At 42.7% G+C, this 21772-nt stretch overlaps 1 long non-coding RNA gene across 2 annotated transcripts; it reads left to right on the forward strand.

Moving 5' to 3' along the window:
• Window positions 1-2016: 2016 nt before the first annotated feature.
• Window positions 2017-14867, forward strand: LOC111969228 (uncharacterized). Of its 2 annotated transcripts, XR_011480475.1 has the most exons (11): window positions 2916-3335; window positions 5056-5128; window positions 6291-8428; window positions 8589-8645; window positions 8763-9378; window positions 9492-9589; window positions 11556-11622; window positions 11758-12370; window positions 12994-13103; window positions 13692-13757; window positions 14259-14867. It is a non-coding gene; the product is annotated as an uncharacterized lncRNA (long non-coding RNA). The 2 variants fall into 2 exon arrangements; XR_002877968.2 differs by lacking the exon at window positions 2916-3335 and adding an exon at window positions 2017-2190 and having other exon boundaries at window positions 11556-12370.
• Window positions 14868-21772: the final 6905 nt, after the last annotated feature.

A 21772-nucleotide genomic window follows, 5' to 3' on the forward strand; every position in this document is an offset into this window, starting at 1 on the left:
ACTCTCACGCCCCGAAGGAGCCGGGTGGACGGTCGCCAGGTAGAGCTCCAGTTGTAGTACAAAACCCTGGCATCCGGAAGCCGTCCCATCATACTCCCTCGGGAGCGCGAGTCGTATCCCGCTGGGACCAGGGGAAAGAGGGGTGGAGAGTGGGACCTGTTGTAGTTAGGCTGGTGGAGGCGCTGAAAAACCTCCTCCTCTCTCCAAACGATCCATAGTCTGCAGCATAGTCTGCTGAACGAGCTCCTCCACTGGACTCCATTCTTCGGGTGAATGATTCTGTAATGGGTCCTATGTGTAGCTGGTGTAGAGAGTCAGGCGCAGGACAGCAGATATGAGTAATCAACGTACTTTTACTCAAAATGTCAAATATACACGCACACCATGACAGACCGAAAATACAATAAACAATCACTCACAAAAAAACATGGGGGAAGAGAGGGTTAAATAATGAAACAGTAAGTGTGGGATTGAAATCAGGTGTGTAAAACAAAGACAAAACAAATGAAAAGTGGATCGGCGGTGGCTAGAAGGCCGGTGACGTCGACCGCCGAACGCCGCCCGAACAAGGAGAGGGACCGACTTCGGCTGAAGTCGTGACACCTTAGCTAGGTCGATGAATACGGCTGCACAGTAATGTCTCTTATCGATGGTGGTTATGATATCGTTTAGGACCTTGAGCGTGGCTGAGGTGCACCCATGACCAGCTCTGAAACCAGATTGCATAGCGGAGAAGGTACGGTGAGATTTGAAGTGGTCGGTAATCTGTTTGTTAACTTGGCTTTCAAAGACCTTAGAAAGGCAGGGTAGAATATATATAGGTCTGTAGCAATTTGGGTCTAGAGGGGGATGACCGCGGCAGCTTTCCAATCTATGGGAATCTCAGACGATACGAAAGAGAAGTTGAACATGCTAGTAATAGGGTTTGCAACAATTTCGGCAGATCATTTTAGAAAGAGAGGGTCCAGATTGTCTAGCCCGGCTGATTTGTAGTGGTCCAGATTTTGCAGCTCTTTCAGAACATCAGCTATCTGGATTTGGGTGAAGGAGAAGTGGGGGAGTTGCTGGGCGAGTTGCTGTGGGGAGCGCAGGGCTGCTGACCGGGGTAGGGGTAGCCAGGTGGAAAGCATGGCCATCTGTAGAAAAATGCTTATTGAAATTCTCAATTATTGTGGATTTATCGGTAGTGACAGTGTTTCCTAGCCTCAGTGCAGTGGGCAGCTGGGAGGAGGTGCTCTTATTCTCCATGGACTTTCATATCAGTATGTTGCCCAAAAAGTTCAAGACTGTTATTGTTTCCCTTCAATAAAAATACTTTCTGCACATTTCTGCTACTTTTTTACACTATACAAGTGCTATCTCTTGAAAAAAAAACATGTTTATACCTATGCAGTACCTTTAGCAATGATAAGAATAAGAAACCTCTACTTTAGTAAAGAAAACAATTATGACAGGTGTGTTGTAATAAAAATGAGTGGTGTCCACTGACTAAATGCAGTCTTTCTGGAAAACCCAGATATTCACAAAGTTTGTGATGAATGACAGGTTGTTTCTTCATGCATAATAGATTTGGCCTTTCCAATTCAATTAAGCTGCTTTATTTTCAGGATTTGGTGAAGGTGAGTCATTTCTGAGTAAACAGGGGAGTAAACAGTATGTTAAGACTACACAGGGTTAGGTCAAGTATTTACAAGGTGTCTAGTCATTTCTGGTCGTTAATGTCTAATTGACCACACATTGGTGCAAGTTGAAGCGTAGTCAATGCTACACAGGTGTCTGTAGTCTAGGTGCTCGTTATAAGTGCTTGAAATCATAGATTGACGCCTTTGCGGTGTTCCAGAGCATCAAGACTGATCGATCAAGGGTGAATTGTGACTGAATTGCTGAGCTACAAATAATATGAAGTAGTTATTTATAAATCAAGGTTAATCTAAATCAGTCTGGACTTGCCTTAAAAGTTGTCTGCAACGTGCCTCCAACAAGTAATTGACACAGTTGTGACTGGTGAGGTTTATTTGTTATCACATTTTACATAGGACATGCCAAAATTCATATAAAGATAATTTTAACATACACATGCCATTGTCATGTCCCATTGTGCCTCAACCAGACTCCTTCAAAGCCGTCGGCCAGCTCTGTCACATCAACCTTCTAATTGAAGTGAAAGGACGTGACCCTCCAATCTAAAATGTAAGACTTATCTTCACATTTCAAAAGTAGTTTCATGAAGACACTCTGAAATATAATTTGATGAAATGTTATGTCCCTTAAATTACATTTCTTGAATTTGAAAATCCTGTGGTAGGAGGTTATTGGGGGCCTTGAGGCACAAGAGGAATTGAAATAGGATTGCTCTAATGCTATGACTATTCCTGTGTTTGAATTGATATTAGATCACACACTGTTGACAAAGTGTTTGAAAAAGGGTTGTTGCAGTCAGTCAGTCATCCAGRCTATATGAAATGATGGGGTGATGAACACCGTATGGGTGGAGGTCATCTGGAATTTAGAATGGTCAACGGTCCAATTTGTAATCTTTAGGCCCAGAATGGCACTAGTAACACATGCAGGTGAAATACCCTGTAATTGATCAGAATGACTGATTGCATTATCAGACAAACACGCATGCATGCATTACCCTAATCGTTTTTTGCCTTTACAGAAATGGAAATATACAGAAATGTTGAAAGTGGGTTTTCTGCTACCTTGGTGGTATGCAGCACCACTAAGGGCCATTCTCCAATGATGTAGTAGAACCTATCAGAAAATATTAAACTTTTTGCTTTTATACAAAAAACAAGCCATTTCTCCGAATTCATCTTGGAATTCCGTAATTCCAAGATGGCAGCATGTCAAGTCGTTTGTCTGTGACTAGTACATTTTAACCTAATAATAATCTATTTATTTATGGTTGCGTAACTTCGTTGTGTAGTGCAAACTATATTATTTTTGCTGGTGTGAAGATGACCCGTGATCTTCAACTCGGCACTTCATTACTTGAAGTTTACCAAAGTAACCCTATCTCTGGCTGGCCTGAGTTCGTCCTTCGTCCGCGGAGTGTCTTGTCCAAGCTGCTCCTTTTTGCTCTTCGCCTGGCTGTCAGTGGCAGCTCAACAATCCCCAACCCGTTCTCTCTATCGCCCTCAACACCCAATCTACTCACACGTGCAAACACTCACATTGACTCATACATACACGCTGTCCCTSTCTCACCTTACCTTCGTTGGCCTCTTTTTTTTCTTTTTCTTTTTTTGTCAGAGAAAAGGACAATTTTCGTGGTATTGCTTTGTGCACTGACTTTACTGAACTCTGGCGAAAACGAACATTGTCGCAGGGTGAGTACTTCTGATAAAGTGCTCTCCCGTCCATTAGACATTTTGTCTGCAGGAACTCGCTCTTTTTTACTCGGTCCACTTGTCCAAGTGCCGATGCATTTGTGGCATGTGACCAGTACGAATTTGTGTCACTACCAAAGTCTAATGGTTTTAAATGACTGTTTTGTATTGTCTGGAAACTCACTTGCAGTAGGTATCTTAAAAAAGAGAAGCCGTGCAAGGTTATTAAACAGAGGTGCCTAGTTATTCTTCTTTTGTTGATATCAGGTAACGTGCAACCTAACCCTGTCCCTGATATGCAATGTCTCCAAACCCCCTCTGATTTTAAATCTAGATCTGGTTTTGTTATTTTTCATTTAAATGTACGCAGCCTGTTGTCAAATTGATGGGGTTAGGATTTGGCCTAAATCAATTGATGCTGATGTAATTGTGTTTTCTGAAACCTGGCTCAGCAAGTCTGTTTTTGATAAGGATATTTGTGTGTGGTACAATGTTTATCGCACTGATCGAGTTAAGAAAGGTGGGGGTGTGGCTATATGTAAAAACTAAATTCCCTGTAAGTGTGGCAAAGTCTGAAACTATTTGTAAAGTTGGAATTTCTTGCTTTGAATATTGAGGTTTCAAAGGGCCTCTAACTGTGATTGGCTGTTTATAGACCCCCTCTGCTCTCGGTGATGCATTTTCTTCTTTGACGCACCTTATGTCTAAACTTATTTATAGTGAAATGATCTTGATTGGTGATCTCAACTGGTGTTGGTTAAAGCCGGTGTCTGATTTAAAAATGTTTTGTAATTCTATGAATCTWACCCAGTTGATTAACTCACCCACTCCCCCAAATCTTAAATGCCCAGATAAATCTACCCTGATTGATTTGATATTGACAAATGTTCCACATAAATATTCTGCGGTTGGTGTTTTTTGTAACGATTTAAGTGACCATTGTGCTGTTGCTGTTAGAAATACTAAGGTTCCAAAGACAAACCCACGTTTTATTCGTAAGAGAAATTTGAAGTGTGTTAATGAGCAGGCTTTCTTTCATGATTTGTTTTATTTTGACTGGAGCAAGATTGAGCTTATCCCTGATGTGGAAACGAAATAGCAAATATTTTCTGCACATCGCTATATTTGTTCATGTCGACATACTTTGAACATGTTTAATATGTGGGTGAAGCATTTCATTTCTAGTCTTTCTCAATTTGTCATTTTGAGTGGCCTGTAAATATTTTTACATAATTTGGTTGGATGTCTGTAARAAATAATTAATGATCATGATTTCAATTCAGTTTAATGACATCAAACACTCACTTCTCCTGAAGGGCGCACATATTATTCACTGTTCGCCATAAATGTAAAAGCATTAGATTGGTATATGCATGGGCTAAAATGAGTTTGCACCATATTTCCTCTACTTGCCGAGAATTTAATGGGTGCACTTTGGGAGAACTGAGAAGTTTGGTACTAATTACTGCGCAACTCCTTCCTCCCTCAATGAAGCAATCACTGCTTAGACAGGATTGGGCAGGTCAAACCAAGGGCTCCACTACATGGGTTTAACCCTTCTAGTTATTTATAATCAGTGATTACTTTTAGGGAGGAAGAAAGGAGGGATATATGTAAAGATTGAGCGAGCCACTATTGTCAGCTCGACAACCCAATCGTGTTATTTGCATATATTAGACTTTTGACCTCTGACCTGTATACTGTCTGTACCATTCCACAGATATCTCGTACAGTGGAAACACTTGAGCCTCTGCGTTGTCCGTGTCAGCAATAACTCATCACTCCTACTCCAGGTAAATTCATTAGCATGAAGTTTGATACCCATATGACCCCACTCAACCCCAGGGGCCAAGTGTCAACATTCAATCTAACCTGGGGCCTTACGTATGAAGTGTCTCAGAGTCGAAGTGTTCCTCTCGGATCAGTTTTGCAGTTTACAACAAGAATAAGATTATAGACGCATACACATCCTAGATCAGCAATTACTCTTAGATGATTTGTGGATGAAGTCCCAGGTCCCCCTCTGTCCATGTTCGGATGTTCATTTGGATCTTAACATGCCTTTTGGGGGCCCTAACTGAGATTTTGTTGGGGTGCCCCCCCCTCCTGACAGTGGAGAGAAATAGACATTTAGAATACATTTCATGCAATTAGACTCATTTAACCATGGAGCAGTATTACAGGGAATTTCCTGCAATTCTACACGTTTTGCCAAGACTTATGTATGTTAACCATATCTGAGTGAATGACTTAACAAAATCGGTATTGGGCCATTATTACTTGAAGTTTAGAAAACTGGCTAGACAATCTAAATTTGTAGCTGACATATGACTCTGACTTACAACTTGTTCTGATATTTATTATATACATTTTTAAGATTGTGTTTTCTATTGTTAGGTATTACTGCATTGTGGGAGCTAGAAATAAACCAACCGCTGATTCATAACCAAATTTCAATTTCACCTTGTGTATTTTACTATTCTAATACAATAGTAAGTGGCTGAATTCTTTAAAAAATAAATCATAATAATATTGGTAGGTGGCCCCCTAGCTACTGCTTATGTCGCTTATACCTGCAGCCCACTGGTTATGAATGATAGCGTAATTCCATCCTCCCTGGAAGTAATCATTGCTTAGACATGATTTGGCAAGTCATGTATTTAGAAATGATCATTGATTACAGGGGGATATGGTTTAATTTATTCAAAGAATATACTTCACTTTAAATCTGTTTCCTTTAACCTTCAATGTCAAATTCTGTATGCAGATTTTAATTCAAAATGATGTAATTTATGTAGAATGTAGCAGGTCTCAATTTCAATCTGAATGTACCCTAGTCTGGCTTGGTAAACTATTTGAAGCACTTGGGGATGTTTTTCCATATAGTTAGTTAACTGTCTTAAACTTGTCCTAAGTTTAATCTCAATACTTATACAATGTAATTTTCCTTGTCAGAATGCCAAAGAGAAAGGGGGCCCCAACTTGATGACATTGCCTCAGTTGTTGAAAGGCTAGGTCTCTCCGAGGAAGTTACAGCAGCGAGCGACCATCAGGAAAATGTATTATTTTCTGTCATGGTCATTGAACTGGAAAGGTGTAACACCCTCAGCTATCGCCGTCAACTCTACGATGTGTGGAATAAGGGAAGGATGGCCTATGCACAACCCCACTCCGTCTCCCAGATTTCCCCTACACTACCCCAGGTCCCCCCAATCACTACCCCAGCAAGTATACGCCACGCGGCAGCTGCCTTTAACACCAGCACAAGCAGCTGAAATGATTGAAACGGTTGATCCCGCCAAGGTATCCCACCTTCCACCACTCCAACTCTAGCCTGGAGACATTTTTCTGTTTGCAGGTAGTTCCTCGTCATGTGAGGACGAAGGCGGACCAAAAAAGTTGGTTTCAGAAGGGATCCCACAGCCTTCCTTGCCGTAAACCAAAACGAAGGGTGCGGTACTATGCAGGAAAGGAAGCACCAGGGCTCCAAAAAAGGGAGTATGAGTTGCTTCACCAGCCTGATACTCCTGTGCTAATTCACTACTTTGGTGAGGAGGCACCCTCCAATGTCCCCCACCCCCACGGCAACAGCCAACAGCAGCAAGCAAGGGATTTCATCAGATCAGCTACCTCCAATTATAGATGAAATGTCCCGGCGAAAGACTGAAACACCTGGCAAAGTAAACTCGGACATGACCAATAACCCACCACCACCCCCAAATGCATCATTCATGCCAGTTTACCAACCTCGCAATTTGGCACAAGTGAAGAACACAATTCGTCGAGCAAGGGACGTCACTGTTTTGGACCGGGACGAGTTGGTGGCAAAACATATGATGGGTGACATTCTCCCCGGATTTGTCACCCATATGGAGACTCAACCCGCAACCCTTCTGGTAGTGGCAGCACCAGAAATAGTTGAAGAGGCCAAGGCAGTTATTAAAAGCAAACACCAAGGAGCACACATTTTTCACAATGACACCACGTTTGACCTCKGCAATTTTAATGTTTCACCCCTTTCCGTCATGTAGCATTTCAAGAGGCACCTGTCCTTCCCCTGTCATTCCTCATTCACACCACATGGAAAACCACAAACAGTTCTTTCGCACCATCCTTTCACTCCTTCCCCAACTATCAACTTCAATCTTCTGCACAGACCATGAGGCGGCTATTGAGGGAGCAATCCAGTCTGTGCTGCCGCAAGCCAGGATTGTCAATTGCTGGAACCACATCTCGAACAATGTGAAGCAGAAGATGGGGTCAGAGGGTGCCGAAGGTGTGGCCGATTACCAGCAGGCCATCAAAGAGCTCTTGGCCACGAAATCAAGGAGTGACTACGAATGCACACTGKAGAGTGTGCCTCCTGGAGCCCTGATTTTGAGGCTTATTTCCATCAGTCGCTCTCTGATGCCATGGACAAGGGTGCACAATATGTGCTCAACAGCTTGGGCATCCAGTCAGATGGAATTACCAACAACTGCTCAGAGCTTCAATGCTGTCAAGGCATTGGTTGGATGGAAGGTCAGAGTAGATAAACCAATTTATCTACTCTACCAACTCCAAACCAATGCCTTGAGGGAGGTGCTGCGTGGCTACTGTAACCTAGGGAATTTCCACCTGACCCCAGAGTGCCATGAGCAATTTTCCAGGTGAATGCCCACCACCAGTTTCCCCTACCACATGTCAGAGGAAGACATGGTGTCTTTTACTGAAGGCATCCAGTCCTGTGTGGCACAAGAGGTTGTCATGGCAGAAACTGGCGCGGAGGCCTTAGCCAGGATGATTTTGGCAAAAGGACGTATCTTCCTGGTGCCAAGCACCAAATCATTCCTCTACCAGGGCTTCTCAGACAAGCAGCATGTTGTTACTCTTGCCAATAGAGACGTGCTCCTGCTCTGCATCTGACAGTGCCCAGAGTTGTGTCCGCCGACTGGCAGCTGTACCGGCCATTAGCAGAAGTGTACAGTCCTATGCCAATAAAGCTGAGGACAAGGCATCTGGCCACAAAACGCTCTGGCCATAAGTGTGCCACCAAGGAGCATGTCCAGACAGGAGCCAAACACCAGGAAGAACAATCGACCGTTAATCAACAGGTTGGTCTTATGTGTTGCTGTTTAGTTACATGTCTTATTTGGGTATGTTAAAATGGTGACCGTTTTACTAAGCCATGTGTTCCTCATGGGTTTTACGTAATATCTGTGAACACAAAATGCAGGTCTGTCCCAAACTAAACTGTCACCATTTATTCAATAGGGTGACCTGTCCCTGTCTGACAAACACCCCAGCAGGGATGATGAATTGGAGAGTAGAGTAAGTGGAATGTGACTTTTGGTTACATTCTGCATGTTTTCCTACTGCATGTTGATCACATCTGTACAGTCAGGCAGTTTGGACCCCATTTTTGATGCCCAAAATGTGTTTGTATAGGTGACGCAAGTGTGGGCAATGTCGGAGTGAGTGGACAGGGCAACCACAATTTTGTTGGAGGGATCCTTTGCCATCCTGCACCTCCATGACTTCCTTACGTTGAAGCCCAATGAGTGGCTTAGTGGGAAGGTATGTTAAGGTCCCCCACATGTTATGGTTGAATTGTATGAAATTTCCATGCGTGCAGTTGGTATAAAGTACAATTAGTTGTTGCTTGGGCTGACTGTATTGCCTGGGCATTATGTCAACTTTGACCAACCATATGCCATTCTGCTTTAAGTAATTGACTTCTACTTCCAACTGAAGAGTATTGACCTTCAAGTGGAGGGGGATGTTTTTATTGTGGATCACTTTGTGGCAKGGATTATCCTGCATGGGGATAAGGTGAACACCTTGTCAAAGGTAAAGGTATGTCCGCAGAGTTGCTTTTGTGTCATGGTTCTAAATAAGAGGCTAGAGGGGTCAATGTAGGGAGCGCTGCCACCTTCCTGACAAAAGATTGCCTGCCACACCGTATAAATGTATCTTCACTCCTATTCCTGTAGACCAGTCTGGAGCGGCACAGTTGCTGGGTTGGAGTTTTGCAACGTGGGGAAACTACCACTGGATACTCTTGGTAAACTGCACAAGATTGACCATTTTAGTGCGAGATTGGACATTACTATTCTTGAATATGTTATGTTTGAGGCCATTTTGATATACTGACTTGGAATTACCGCTTGTGTTTAGTATGTCAATTGCAGGACCCACTCTACCATTGTCCTGGACCATACTGGTTCCCCTAACGCGGAGAGCCATATGAGTGAGAACCTGGTGAAGCACATCAGGTATGGTCTATCCAGTGGTGTAAAAATACTTAGGTTGTTTTTTTGGGTATCTGTACTTTACTATTTATATTTTTTGACCAGTTTTACTTTACTACATTCCTAAAGATATGTTGTTTTTACTCCATACATTTTCCCTGACACCGAAAGCACTCGTTACATTTTGAATGCTTAGCAGGACAGAAAAACGAGTCGCCTCTTCACTGTTGACGTTGAGACTGGTGTTTTGCGGGTACTACTTAATGAAGCTGCCAGTTGAGGACTTGTGAGGCGTCTGTTTCTCAAGCTAGACACTCTAATGTACTTGTCCTCTTGCTCAGTTGTGTACCGGGGCCTCCCACTCTTTCTATTCTGGTTAGAGGCAGTTTGCGCTGTTCTGTGAAGGGAGTAGTACGGTGTTGTAAGATCTTCAGTTTTTAGGCAATTTCTCGCATTGAATAGCCTTCATTTCTCAGAACAAGAATAGCCTGACGAGTTTCAGAAGAAAGGTCTTTGTTTCTAGCCATTTTGAGCCTGTAATCGAACCCACAAATGCTGACGCTCCAGATACTCAAATCAAGTTTATTTTATATAGCCCTTCGTACATCAGCTAATATCTCGAAGTGCTGTACAGAAACCCAGTCTAAAACCCCAAACAGCAAGCAATGCAGGTGTAGAAGCACGGTGGCTAGGAAAAACTCCCTAGAAAGGCCAAAACCTAGGAAGAAACCTAGAGAGGAACCAGGCTATGAGGGGTGGCCAGTCCTCTTCTGGCTGTGCCGGGTGGAGATTATAACAGAACATTGCCAAGATGTTCAAAATGTTCATAAGTGACAAGCATGGTCAAATAATAATCATGAATAATTTTCAGTTGGCTTTTCATAGCCGATCATTAAGAGTTGAAAACAGCAGGTCTTGGACAGGTCAGGGTTCCATAGCCGCAGGCAGAACAGTTGAAACTGGAACAGCAGCAAGGCCAGGTGGACTGGGGACAGCAAGGAGTCATCATGCCCGGTAGTCCTGACGCATGGTCCTAGGGCTCAGGTCCTCCGAGAGAGAGAAAGAAGGAGAGAATTAGAGAGAGCATACTTAAATTCACACAGGACACCGGATAAGACAGGAGAAGTACTCCAGATATAACCAACTGACCCTAGCCCCACGACACAAACTACTGCAGCATAAATACTGGAGGCTGCGACAGGAGGGGTCAGGAGACACTGTGGCCCCATCCGATGATACCCCCGGACAGGGCCAAACAGGAAGGATATAACCCCACCCACTTTGCCAAAGCACAGCCCCCGCACCACYAGAGGGATACYTTCAACCACCAACTTACAATCCTCAACTAGTCTAAAGAAGGCCAGTTTTATTGCTGCTTTAATCAGGACAACAGTTTTCAGCTGTGCTAACATAATTTGAAATGGGTTTTCTAATGATCAATTAGCCTTTTAAAATGAATAACTTGGATTAGCTAACACACCGTGCCATTGGAACACAGGAGTAATGGTTGCTGATAATGGCACTATGTATGCCTATGTAGATATTCCATAATCTGCTGTTTCCAGCAACAAAAGTAATTTACAACATTTAACAATGTCTACACTGTTTCTGATCAATTTTAAGTTATTTTATTATTTTAAGCAAAAACAAGTATTTCAAAAACAACCACTTTTCTAAGTCACCCAACTTTTGAACGGTAGTGTAAATCTTTATTCAAATAACTTATCGACAAGGGAGTTGGTCGCCATACAAGGTGGATATAGTGAGAACTCACTGAGTGGAGTTAGTATATAATCCAGAAGCGATCTCAGCATTGTTCAGGATAGGTGCAACCTCAGATGACGTACAATGGTTCCAAACACAAACCCCACACATCCTGTGCCAGACCTTAGGCCCCAAATACCAATAACTTCTGTACTAAGAACTTAGGACATTTGTTGTTAATTTGTTTTCTCTGCCCTAGTTTTCACCTTGAACTCTCTCCCCCTAGGGGGTGACTGCCGCACACACTGGAGACAATTGATTGGTTCCCAAGTAACTCACGCCATCCCTTCAAGGTTTGCAATAAAGACAGTTCACATATGGAAACAATGTTTCCTTCTTACCTCCTTTGCCATATTCCTTGCTGATATTCTGCATAGCAACGGGGACATGTGAAAGACGAGCCTGACTTCTCCCCTCTCTGGGCCCAGGTGACTGAGGCCCATATGAGGGAGGCAGTGCAGCTGCCAACACCTGAGTCGGAAAGGAGACATTCTAATGACAAGTTCAATCATATAAGCATATTCTGCAGATAAGACATCTTAATTATCTGTTACTTAGCTAATTCTGATTTCTACACCCCAGTACTTTCCCACAACTGAGTACATCTATTGTATGGTCAGGCAAAAATATTGTTTGACCATTTCTACAATATCCGGCATACCAGGTAAGTTGACCTGTCAATGTTGAGACTACTTTTATGGTCCGGTTGCATATTGACTCAATTAGCCTATGTGTTCATGTTATGAATGTTGTATGCTATGAAGAGAATTATGAAGCATTGATTTCTGTTCAGGCATGCCGTTTTCAATCATGAGCAGYCATTCATGYGTTATGCCAGTGTATGAATGTTGGAAGTATAACAGTGAGGAGAGAATGTCATGGCCTATGTAGAAACAATTAATGTTTTCCTCCCCAAACAGATACTGGTTTGAGGAATGAACTGGTACAGAATCTGTGTTCAGCAATGTTCCCTGGCAGGCGACAACAATACCGCACACCAAGCAAAGCGACGGCTACAATTGGGGAGTTTATGTGCTGCTGGTGAGTTCATATGATAATTAGTTCCCAGGATAATTCAGTAGGCAAATCTGTTATGTTAGACATCTGTGGGTAACCTTTAATGGTAGGCCACCCAAAAGCGGGTCAAAAGCAAATGCACCCAATGTTCACATGAAGAGATCTTTGAGGGTTTAGCCAAAGTCGTTCCGTTGAAAGGATTAGATTAGCATAACAAATTAGTATACATTTCACACCTGTCATGTGCACGCCTAAGAAAATGGTCTGAAACGGGAAGGAAAGTATGTGTTCAAGAAGAAACCATTTATTTCTGTTGCTAACCAATGTCCTATGGTGTCCACTAATGAATATGACCCAGGTCAATAGGGAACTTGGTTGCTATGTGACAAACTCTAAATGAAATGATGGTGTAATATCATCAAATCAGTGGAGCTTCAACATCACCAGTGTGCTGCCTTGTGTTCATGATTACAGCCAAGAAACAAAGGTTTTCCAAAGTGTAAGATTATCCCAATGACTCAAATGATTACTATTGTTAACATGACAAGGCAGTTGGAGGCCTGCTTTCCCATGATCTTATATTTCCCAATGGCCCTATAGATGGTAGACATATTTATCCCATTGTCTGTCCTTTATGTACTACATAGATTGACAGCGTTAATGCAGAGGGAGAAGGCACTAAGTGACCCAACTGTCCCAATGCATGTTAACATCGGTGGTGCCAGAATGGAGGTGGCCAAAGAGATCCTGGACAAAGGTGAGATTGTCTATCACTTTTTTTGCAATCTGACAATGGAAAGCTGAAGACTTGTAGCCTAGTCTACATCATACACTGCTCCTCATTACCGTGTGATGGGAAATAAGGTGCTACAGCCAAGCCCCTGCTGCCTTATCTCATTTACTGTTGCTACATTGTCCTGGCCCCACTTTAATAGACTATTAATAGTGTTCGATAGCACTATTGTTTTACCTGACATGTTTGCGTTTGGCAACATTTTGTTGTAGTTTTAGCCTACATGGATGTCAAAGTAGCTGACCGACTAATTATAATTCCTCAGTAGCCTATAACTTAACATAACCTCCCCATGTTTGATTGTAGGGAGGTTGTCATTTTCTTTTAATTATTAATTTGGTTGTTGGTAAACATAGAAAGACCCCACTGCTGAAAGACGCGAAGCCCGACTAAACTTCTCAAATCCACCTAAACATTTTTTWAATCTTTTAGAAGAAATTAATAATTATTTAAGAATTGTAAGGGTGACCATATATTTGCCAATAACTCTATATAGTATATCATCCTAAGGCATTATGTGATATAGCTGACATGTTTCCTTTTTTCTTTCAGAACTTGACAGGAAACTCAACTGCAGTTGAGGGGGGCAACTGTGTGAGAATAATTTTACACATTCACGTAAGCTACGCCAAAGCAAGCCTGAGTGCCGGTCAGTTAGCATTCCAACTCCTTGTCACACAGTTGACATGACAATTCTCTAAGAACTTTGACCTTTCATTGTTTGAAGGGGCTCAAACATTTCCGTTGCTCTATGAACAATGGCCGGAGTGTAGGCAATTGCTGTGGTCTAAGGGGGTGTTGAGTTTTGTAGTGAATATATGTTTATAACCTAAAAGGGATGGGTAAGTAATTTCCCTCATTTAAACGTTTTCTTACATTTAAAGCGGGTAGTTACTTCAATCTTCAGTTTTTTTTTTTAACAAGCCACTGCCAACAAATGCTAATTGTAATTTCTTCAAACTGTCAATTTCCCCTCTTCGCCACATTCATGGCTAAATCACCTCTTGAATGGATTGTCGGTCAATGATTTCTTCTAGAATCGAATGGCAGCTGAGCTGTCCTTTCAGCTGTGACATCATATAATGGAATCAATGGCCTAATTGACATGTACTTTCACAGATGGAGTGCTCCAGTTGATCCTACACCTCCTGTGCTGGGGTATCCATCATCATTTAAAATCAACACATGGATAATCCTGCCTTACGATGGATATGCCCACCCTGCCACAATTGAATACCTGCACACCAAGGCTACTATTGGGTTGATACTGTGTCAAATTGATATAATGTCCAGAGGTGTAAACGATTTACAGGGTATATTTTWGGGCTGTCCCAACGGGAAAAAATCTTGGTCGACTTGGTCTTCCTGTTCTTTCCACCAATCGATTGGTTTAAATGTATTTTTCCATATAGACAGACACGCCCTATGTGTTTGAAGAACCCACTACATATGCAATGAGCTTGTCTGATGTTGAAGCACACTGTTGGATTCATTTATTTTTGCTGTTGCATGAGGCTTGACGCTCATGGAATCAGTAAGCTATTAAACACTCACAGCCAATAGAAGCAGGAACGGTCTTATTTCTGTAGATGTATAAAGCCAGGGTATTCTGCCCTTGAGTTGCGTTCCCATGCAAAACTAGACAGATGGCTAACGACTAAGTCTTCAATAAAACTCCCAAGGCGTGACTTTTCTTGAATGAATATATTGAAAACGTTTGTTGTAAAACTGCAAAATACAGAAAAGAATGTACTTTAGTATTCAATTCACACCAACATACTGTAGCTKTACATTATACATTTTGAAGTTGCATAAATACAAGGCACCATGCATCTGGCATGATGACAAACCATATAGCTAATTGTTACTCATATGGTAATTGACTAACTCCTTTCATTACTCGAATAATGTACAACCATCTATGTAGAATAACAAAGCATATTACACTAGAAACAGTAACAAAACTACAGTATTGTATATTTTACAATTCGTTTGCATGACGCACGAGCAAAGTAATACAGCGGCATACATGGAAGGCATTGCAATTTGTGTGAGTAAATGCAACCAACCAACATTGATATGTAACCAACTCTATCAATAACAAGATTATCATCATTAGCTAAATGCTTGAATCGAACTTACAAACAAATATTTTCCAAGGCTGAAGCGTGACAAGAAATAACTACACTGAAAGACCTGCACCGTAGCGTTGTTTTTAGCTGCTTCTATGCGTGCAGAACGAATTCTCTACTTCCTGTTTGCGTACAGTCTAAGTACCAGAAAGCTCCACTAGGGGGCAAATAACACCATGGAACACAATTAAAATCCATTTTAACCATTGTAATAAAATAATCTGTTACCTTCTAACAGGATGGCAGCACACTCCCCGCCTGGTATAATGAAATTGTGCCACTATGAAATAAAACATATCAAGAAACAAATAATGTCCTTTCTTTATTTTTATATTTTGTCTCTAGGATGCTTCAGAAAGAWGAACAACAATCTCTGAGATTGGTCTCAAACACCTTCGCAGCTCCTTCCTTGACAATTTTTGTTCTACTTTCCTAACCTTTTTGTCRGTACTGGGAAAGGTTTTGACCACAAGCCCGACTGGCCAGTCATTTCTGTGTGCCYGACTGTCTTTCAATAAGASAACRTCTCYCACTTTTACATTTGGCTTTTCTGCTGTCCATTTTCTGCGTCTCTGCAGCGTTGTCAGGTACTCYTGTCTCCACCTTTTCCAAAAGGTGTCAGCGAGACACTGGACTTGCTTCCACTGTTTTCCATGAAGGTCGTTCATGCTGAAGTATCCAGAAGGGGCTGAGGTAGCGCTGGGTTTTTGTGTCAGTAACATTGAGGGTGTGAGAATGGCAGGCATGTCAGGGTCGGTTGACACTGACACTAGGGGTCTCGCATTGATTATTGCCATGACTTCAGACATAAGAGTGCTCAAGACCTCATGTGTGAGACGAGTGGGGCCCGTCTGAACAGCATAGCATCAAGGATACGTCTGGCAACCCCAATGAGTCTCTCACAAGAACCACCCATATGAGACGAGTGTGGAGGATTAATATCCAAGTACATCCCTTATCTGAGAGGTATTTAGTCAGTTCTGAGTCATTTGTGTCGATACCCATTTCCCTGCAGGCCCCTATAAAGTTTGTACCTCTAGAGCGTAGCACTTTTGCTGGCACCGGATAGAGAAAAAACGCCTCAGCGCGTTGATGAAGCTGGATGTGGACATGGATTCGATGAGCTCGATTTGGACTGCTCTAGTACATACATGTAAAGAGCACCGCCCAGCACTTGGAGTCTGCCTACCACCTCTAGTGCGACGAGTTATGACATTCCATGGTCCAAGACACAATCAAGTCCAACGCTGGTGAATGGTGGTTCAGATGAGAGTCTGTCTGCAGGCAAGTCAGCCATCTTTTGGTCAACTAACCTTCCTCTAACCTTGCGGCAGGTGACACACTTGTGAATGATACCAGAGACCAGACGTTTGCTCCCAATAATCCAGAAGCCTGCTGCTCGATTGGCTCCATCTGAAAAATGACGGCCCTGGTGAGCCACTTGCTCGTGATAATGTCTTACCAGCAGGGTGGCGACATGATGTGTCCGTGGGATGATGAGAGGATGTTTTTCGTCTTGTGACATGTCGGCGGAGGATAAGCGGCCTCCCACCCTCAGCAATCCATCCTCATCAATCACTGGGTTCAGCTTTTTGAGTGTACTTTGTTTAGGGAATTCTTTTCCTTTTTCAAGGCATTTGAATTCCTCTCTGAAGGCTTCATGTTGCACACAGTGAATGATTGCTGTTTTGGGTTGTGACAACTCGCTTGTACCGCATGGTTTATTACAGTCATGCCAGCCTCTGCAGCTGGTGTTGTCCGCACCTTCATGGAAGGATCTGRCAACATGAATGAGTCGTGCTGTGGCTCGATTGAGAGCTTTCCAGCTTGAGAACCTCTCAAAGCGATGAGAGCCGAGTTGAGCTCCAGAAACCTTAGAGGCGAAGACAGTGACGTCTGGTCRAATCTCTGCGTCTGCGTGAGGCTCTACAAGGTCAAAATTTATGTTCTCAGGCTCACTTGAGTTTGTTTAGGTCAGGAAAGGTGGACCTGAGAACCAACTGGTGTACTTTAAGAGCGCAGCAAGTATAGGCATGGTTGCATGGTCTGCTGGATTGCTGTCAGTGTTTACATAACACCACTGATCTGGATGGGTAGACTTCCTGATGCGAGTTACCCTATTGGCAACATACACATAGAATCTTTTGGTGACATTGTGGATGTAACCGAGAACTATCTTACTGTCTGTGTAGAACTTGGCCGCATTTACATCAATGTTAATTTCATCTCTGATCAGTTCATACATCTCAACAGCTAGCAAAGCCGCACACAGTTCTAGGCGTGGGATAGTGTGGGCCGGACGAGGGGCCAATTTTGATTTCCCCATGACAAATCCAACATGGCATTGACCTTCCGAGTCAATAACTCTCAGGTAGGCTACCGCTCCTATGGCTACTGTAGAGGCATCCGAGAAGATGTGTAGCTCTCTTTGAGTGGTAGACAAGGAGACTGGGATGTAGGTCCGCTGAATATACATATGTTCCAACTCCATCAAAGATGCCTTCCACATTTTCCATTTCTCTTATTTTTCTGGGGGAAGAGGGGCATCCCACTCACTCTGATCAGAAGAGAGTTCTCTGATTAAGGCTTTACCTTGCATTGTTATTGGAGCCACGAACCCAAGGGGGTCATAAAGACTATTCACTGTGGACAGGATGCATCTCCGCGTAAAAGGCTTCTCATTGTGGGACACCTGGAATGAGAAGCTGTCTGTTTCCAGGTTCCAGGAAAGTCCCAGACTCCGTTGAAAGGGGAGAGGATCCACTCCTAGGTCCAGATCTTTTAAGTCTTTTGCACGGTCCTCCATAGGGAAGGCTTCCATAACTGTTTTGCTATTGGATGCAATCTTGTGTAGTTTCATGTTGGACTCCGCCAACATTGCTTGTGTTTTTCTTAGAATGTTGATAGCTTCTTCTGTAGTAGCTACTGTCAGCCCATCATCGACCTAGAAGTTCCTCACTACATATTGCTTGGGTTCTGATCCGTGTTCCTTCTCACCCTGTAGCGCTGCTCGTCTCATGCAGTAGATGGCTACGGCTGGTGAAGGGCTGTTCCCAAATACATGTACTTTCATCCTGTACTCAGTTATGTTTCTATCTGGATTGTTGTCTTCATACCAGAGAAACCTTAAGTAATCTCTGTGATCCTCACGTACACCAAAACAGTAAAACATTTGTTGCACATCTGCTGTTAGTGCAATGCAATCCTTGCGGAAGCGCATTAGGACACCCAAGAGTGTGTTGTTTAAGTCTGGACCACTGAGCAGGACGTCGTTAAGTGACACGCCTTGACACTTAGCACTGGAGTCAAATACTACTCTTAATTGTTTCAGGCTTTTGTGGATGGTAAACACCAAATATGGGCAGATACCAACGTTCTTTGTCTCCCTCTAGTGGCGGTGAAGGTTCGGCCTGGTCGTTATCCAGCATCTTTTGCATGAAGTCAATAAAATGACGCTTCATGTCAGGCTTTTTGTCTAAAGTCCTGCGAAGTGATKTGAGACGGTTTATGGCCTGCTCCCTGTTATTAGGAAGGCGACGTCGAGTGTAGTGGAGCCACCCAGTTGTTTCCATCATCCTGGAAAACCTGCTTGTCCATAATGTCCAAAAAGGCATCCTGACCGGTTGCATCCACTCCTGGTATGGCAACTGCTTGGCATCTGACCGTGAGGCGCTACTGAGGGTGTATCRTCGGACGGGGTCACAGTGTCTCCTGACCACTCCTGTCTCAGCCCCCGGTATTTACATTGCAGTCGTTTGTGTAGGGGAGTTAGGTTCAGGATGTTATACCTGGAGTATTTATTCTGTCTAATCCGGTTTCCCGTGTGAATTTAACCTCTCTGCGCTACGGATCCCTTTTGCRGGATAATTTTCCTAAACAACCGCTGAATTGCATGCTAATATTACTAAATATTACTAAATATTTATAATCATGCAATCACAAGTGAAATATACCAAAACACAGCTTAGCTTGTTGTTAATCCACCTATCGTGTCAGATTTTGAAAATATGCTTTGCAGCGAAAGCAATCCAAGCTTTTGTGAGTGTATCAATCAATGCTAGAACAGCTATCCCCAAATTAGCATGATCACGAAAGTCAGAAAAGCAATAATTAATCGCTTACCTTTGATAATCTTCGGATGTTTGCACTCACGAGACTCCCAGTTAAACAATAAATGTTCTTTTTGTTCGATAAATATTACTTTTATAACAAAAAAACGCCATTTGGGTTGCGCGTTATGTTCAGAAAACCAAAGCCTCGTTCCGTTCAACGAAAATTCCCAAAAGTATCCGTAATGTTCGTAGAAACATGTCAAATGTTTTTTATAATCAAGCCTCAGGTTGTTTTTAACAAACATAATCGATAATATTTCAACCGGACYGTAACCTATTCAATAAAAGAGAGAAAGAAAATGGAGAGCTACCCCTCTCGCGCGCAGGAACTAATCAAAGGACACCTGACTACTTTTGAAAAATCTCGCTAATTTTTCAAAATAAAAGCCTGAAACTATGTCTAAAGCCTAGTCACAGCCTGGGGAAGCCATTGGAAAATGAATCTGGTTGATACCCCTTTAAATAGAAGAAAGACGGGCAAGGAAACACAGATTAAAATAAAATAAAAAATTACTTCTGGGTTAGATTTCCTCAGGTTTTTGCCTGCAGAATCAGTTTTGTTATACTCACAGACAATATTTTGACAGTTTTGGAAACTTTGGAGTGTTTTCTATCCTAATCTGTAAAATTATATGCCTATTCTACGATCTGGACCTGAGAAATAGTCTGTTTACCTTGGGAACGTTATTTAAAAAAAAAAATAATAATAATAATAATCTGACCCCTAGCGTCAAGAGGTTATTAAGTATGCCCCCTCTAATTCTCTCTCTCTCTGCCTCTCCCTTCTATCCCGGAGGACCTGAGCCCTGGTACCATGCCCCAGGACTACCTGGCCACTTTGACTCCTTGCTGTCCCCAGTCCACCTGGTCGTGCTGCTGCTCCAGTTTCAACTGTTCTGTCTGCGGCTATGGAACCCTGACCTGTTCACCGGACGTGCTACCTCTTCCCGGACCTGACATTTACTCCTGAGGTGCTGACCTGTTGCACCCTCTAGAACCACTGTGATTATTATTATTTGAGCCTGCTGGTGATCTATGAACATTTGGCCATTTACTGTTATAATCTCCATCCGGCACAACCAGAAGAGGACTGTCCACCCCTCAGAGCCTGGTTCCTCTCTAGGTTTCTTCCTAGGTTCCTGCCTTTTCTATGGAGTTTTTCCTAGCCGCCGTGCATCTGCATTGCTTTCTGTTTTGGGGTTTTAGGCTGGGTTTCTGTATAGCACTTTGTGACATCGGCTGATTTTTGAAAGGGCTTTATGAATAAAATTTGATTGTGTATGGCCGAGTACATTACTGGGTAGAAGCTTCCTGCCATCCAGGACCTACTGTATATACTAGGCAGTGTCAGAGAAAGGGCAAAGACTCCAGTCACCTTGTAACATGTTATTTCAATAGTGTTGTGATATCAGATTATGTAATGGCGTAACAAACTTTAATTTGGATTTGATACAAACCTTCTCTGCAAATGGCTACTTTTTCCTGGGGGCATGCTTTGTAGGCCATTCAAAGGTCTTCTGATACCTGGTCCCTGTGAAAAAAMCCACATGTTATGATAGCTTAGAAACAGTAGTAGGGAAAAAGGTACAATAATAAGATGATGGTATAACATTTCTAGYGTCCTATTTGCTGGTGATTGGAAACGCGTACCTTTCGAATTTCGTCCCCCATTCCTAAACACATCCATCCTATAGTGTAGGTTTTGAAGGTTCATAATCTATGCTTGTAGTCATCAGAAGAAGATTGAGGAACGGTTGGTGGATCCAAGAAGTACAAGCCCCCACACCCTTCCCCAATCTCTGAAATGTCTTTGTGTGCATTTTCAAGTAGCCTTTAACATTTTGACTCTGTCTGTCTGGTAGAGTGGTGGTTGCTCCCCAAAGGAGGCTTTGAAAGTTCAAATCCCAGAGGAGCAGTTAATGGGGTAACTTTTTCTTGTTGCCTTTGTGGGCCTGAAAGAGCAAACAAGAGGTATGTAGGGGGACAGGGGCTAGTTCCCATCAAATAGCAAGAATGAAGTGCCACCTTATTTCAAATGTACTTCCAATAGAGTTATGATAACATTATGCTGAGGAGTAACAATACAACCATTCTCTGCAAAAGCCTACTTTTACCTGGGGRCATGCTTTRTAGACCATTTAAAGTTGTTCTTAACCTTGGTCCCCCTGAAGAAGCCCATATGTTAAGATAGTTTAGAAATAGTTGTAGTAGTRGTTATGGTGGTGAATTCCCAAAGGAGAGGTTGTGAGTTAAAATCCTTGCAAAAGCATGCCAACTTGCTTTTGTTGCCTTGACAGAACAATGTTGAGGTGGGGTTCCGGAAGGACATAGACAGCAAGGGAAATTGGATTAATAAATGTTATGTTACAGCAACTGGTGTTGAGTAGGA

This window comes from Salvelinus sp. IW2-2015, linkage group LG10 (assembly GCF_002910315.2).
Source record: "Salvelinus sp. IW2-2015 linkage group LG10, ASM291031v2, whole genome shotgun sequence".
NCBI lineage: Eukaryota > Metazoa > Chordata > Actinopteri > Salmoniformes > Salmonidae > Salvelinus > Salvelinus sp. IW2-2015.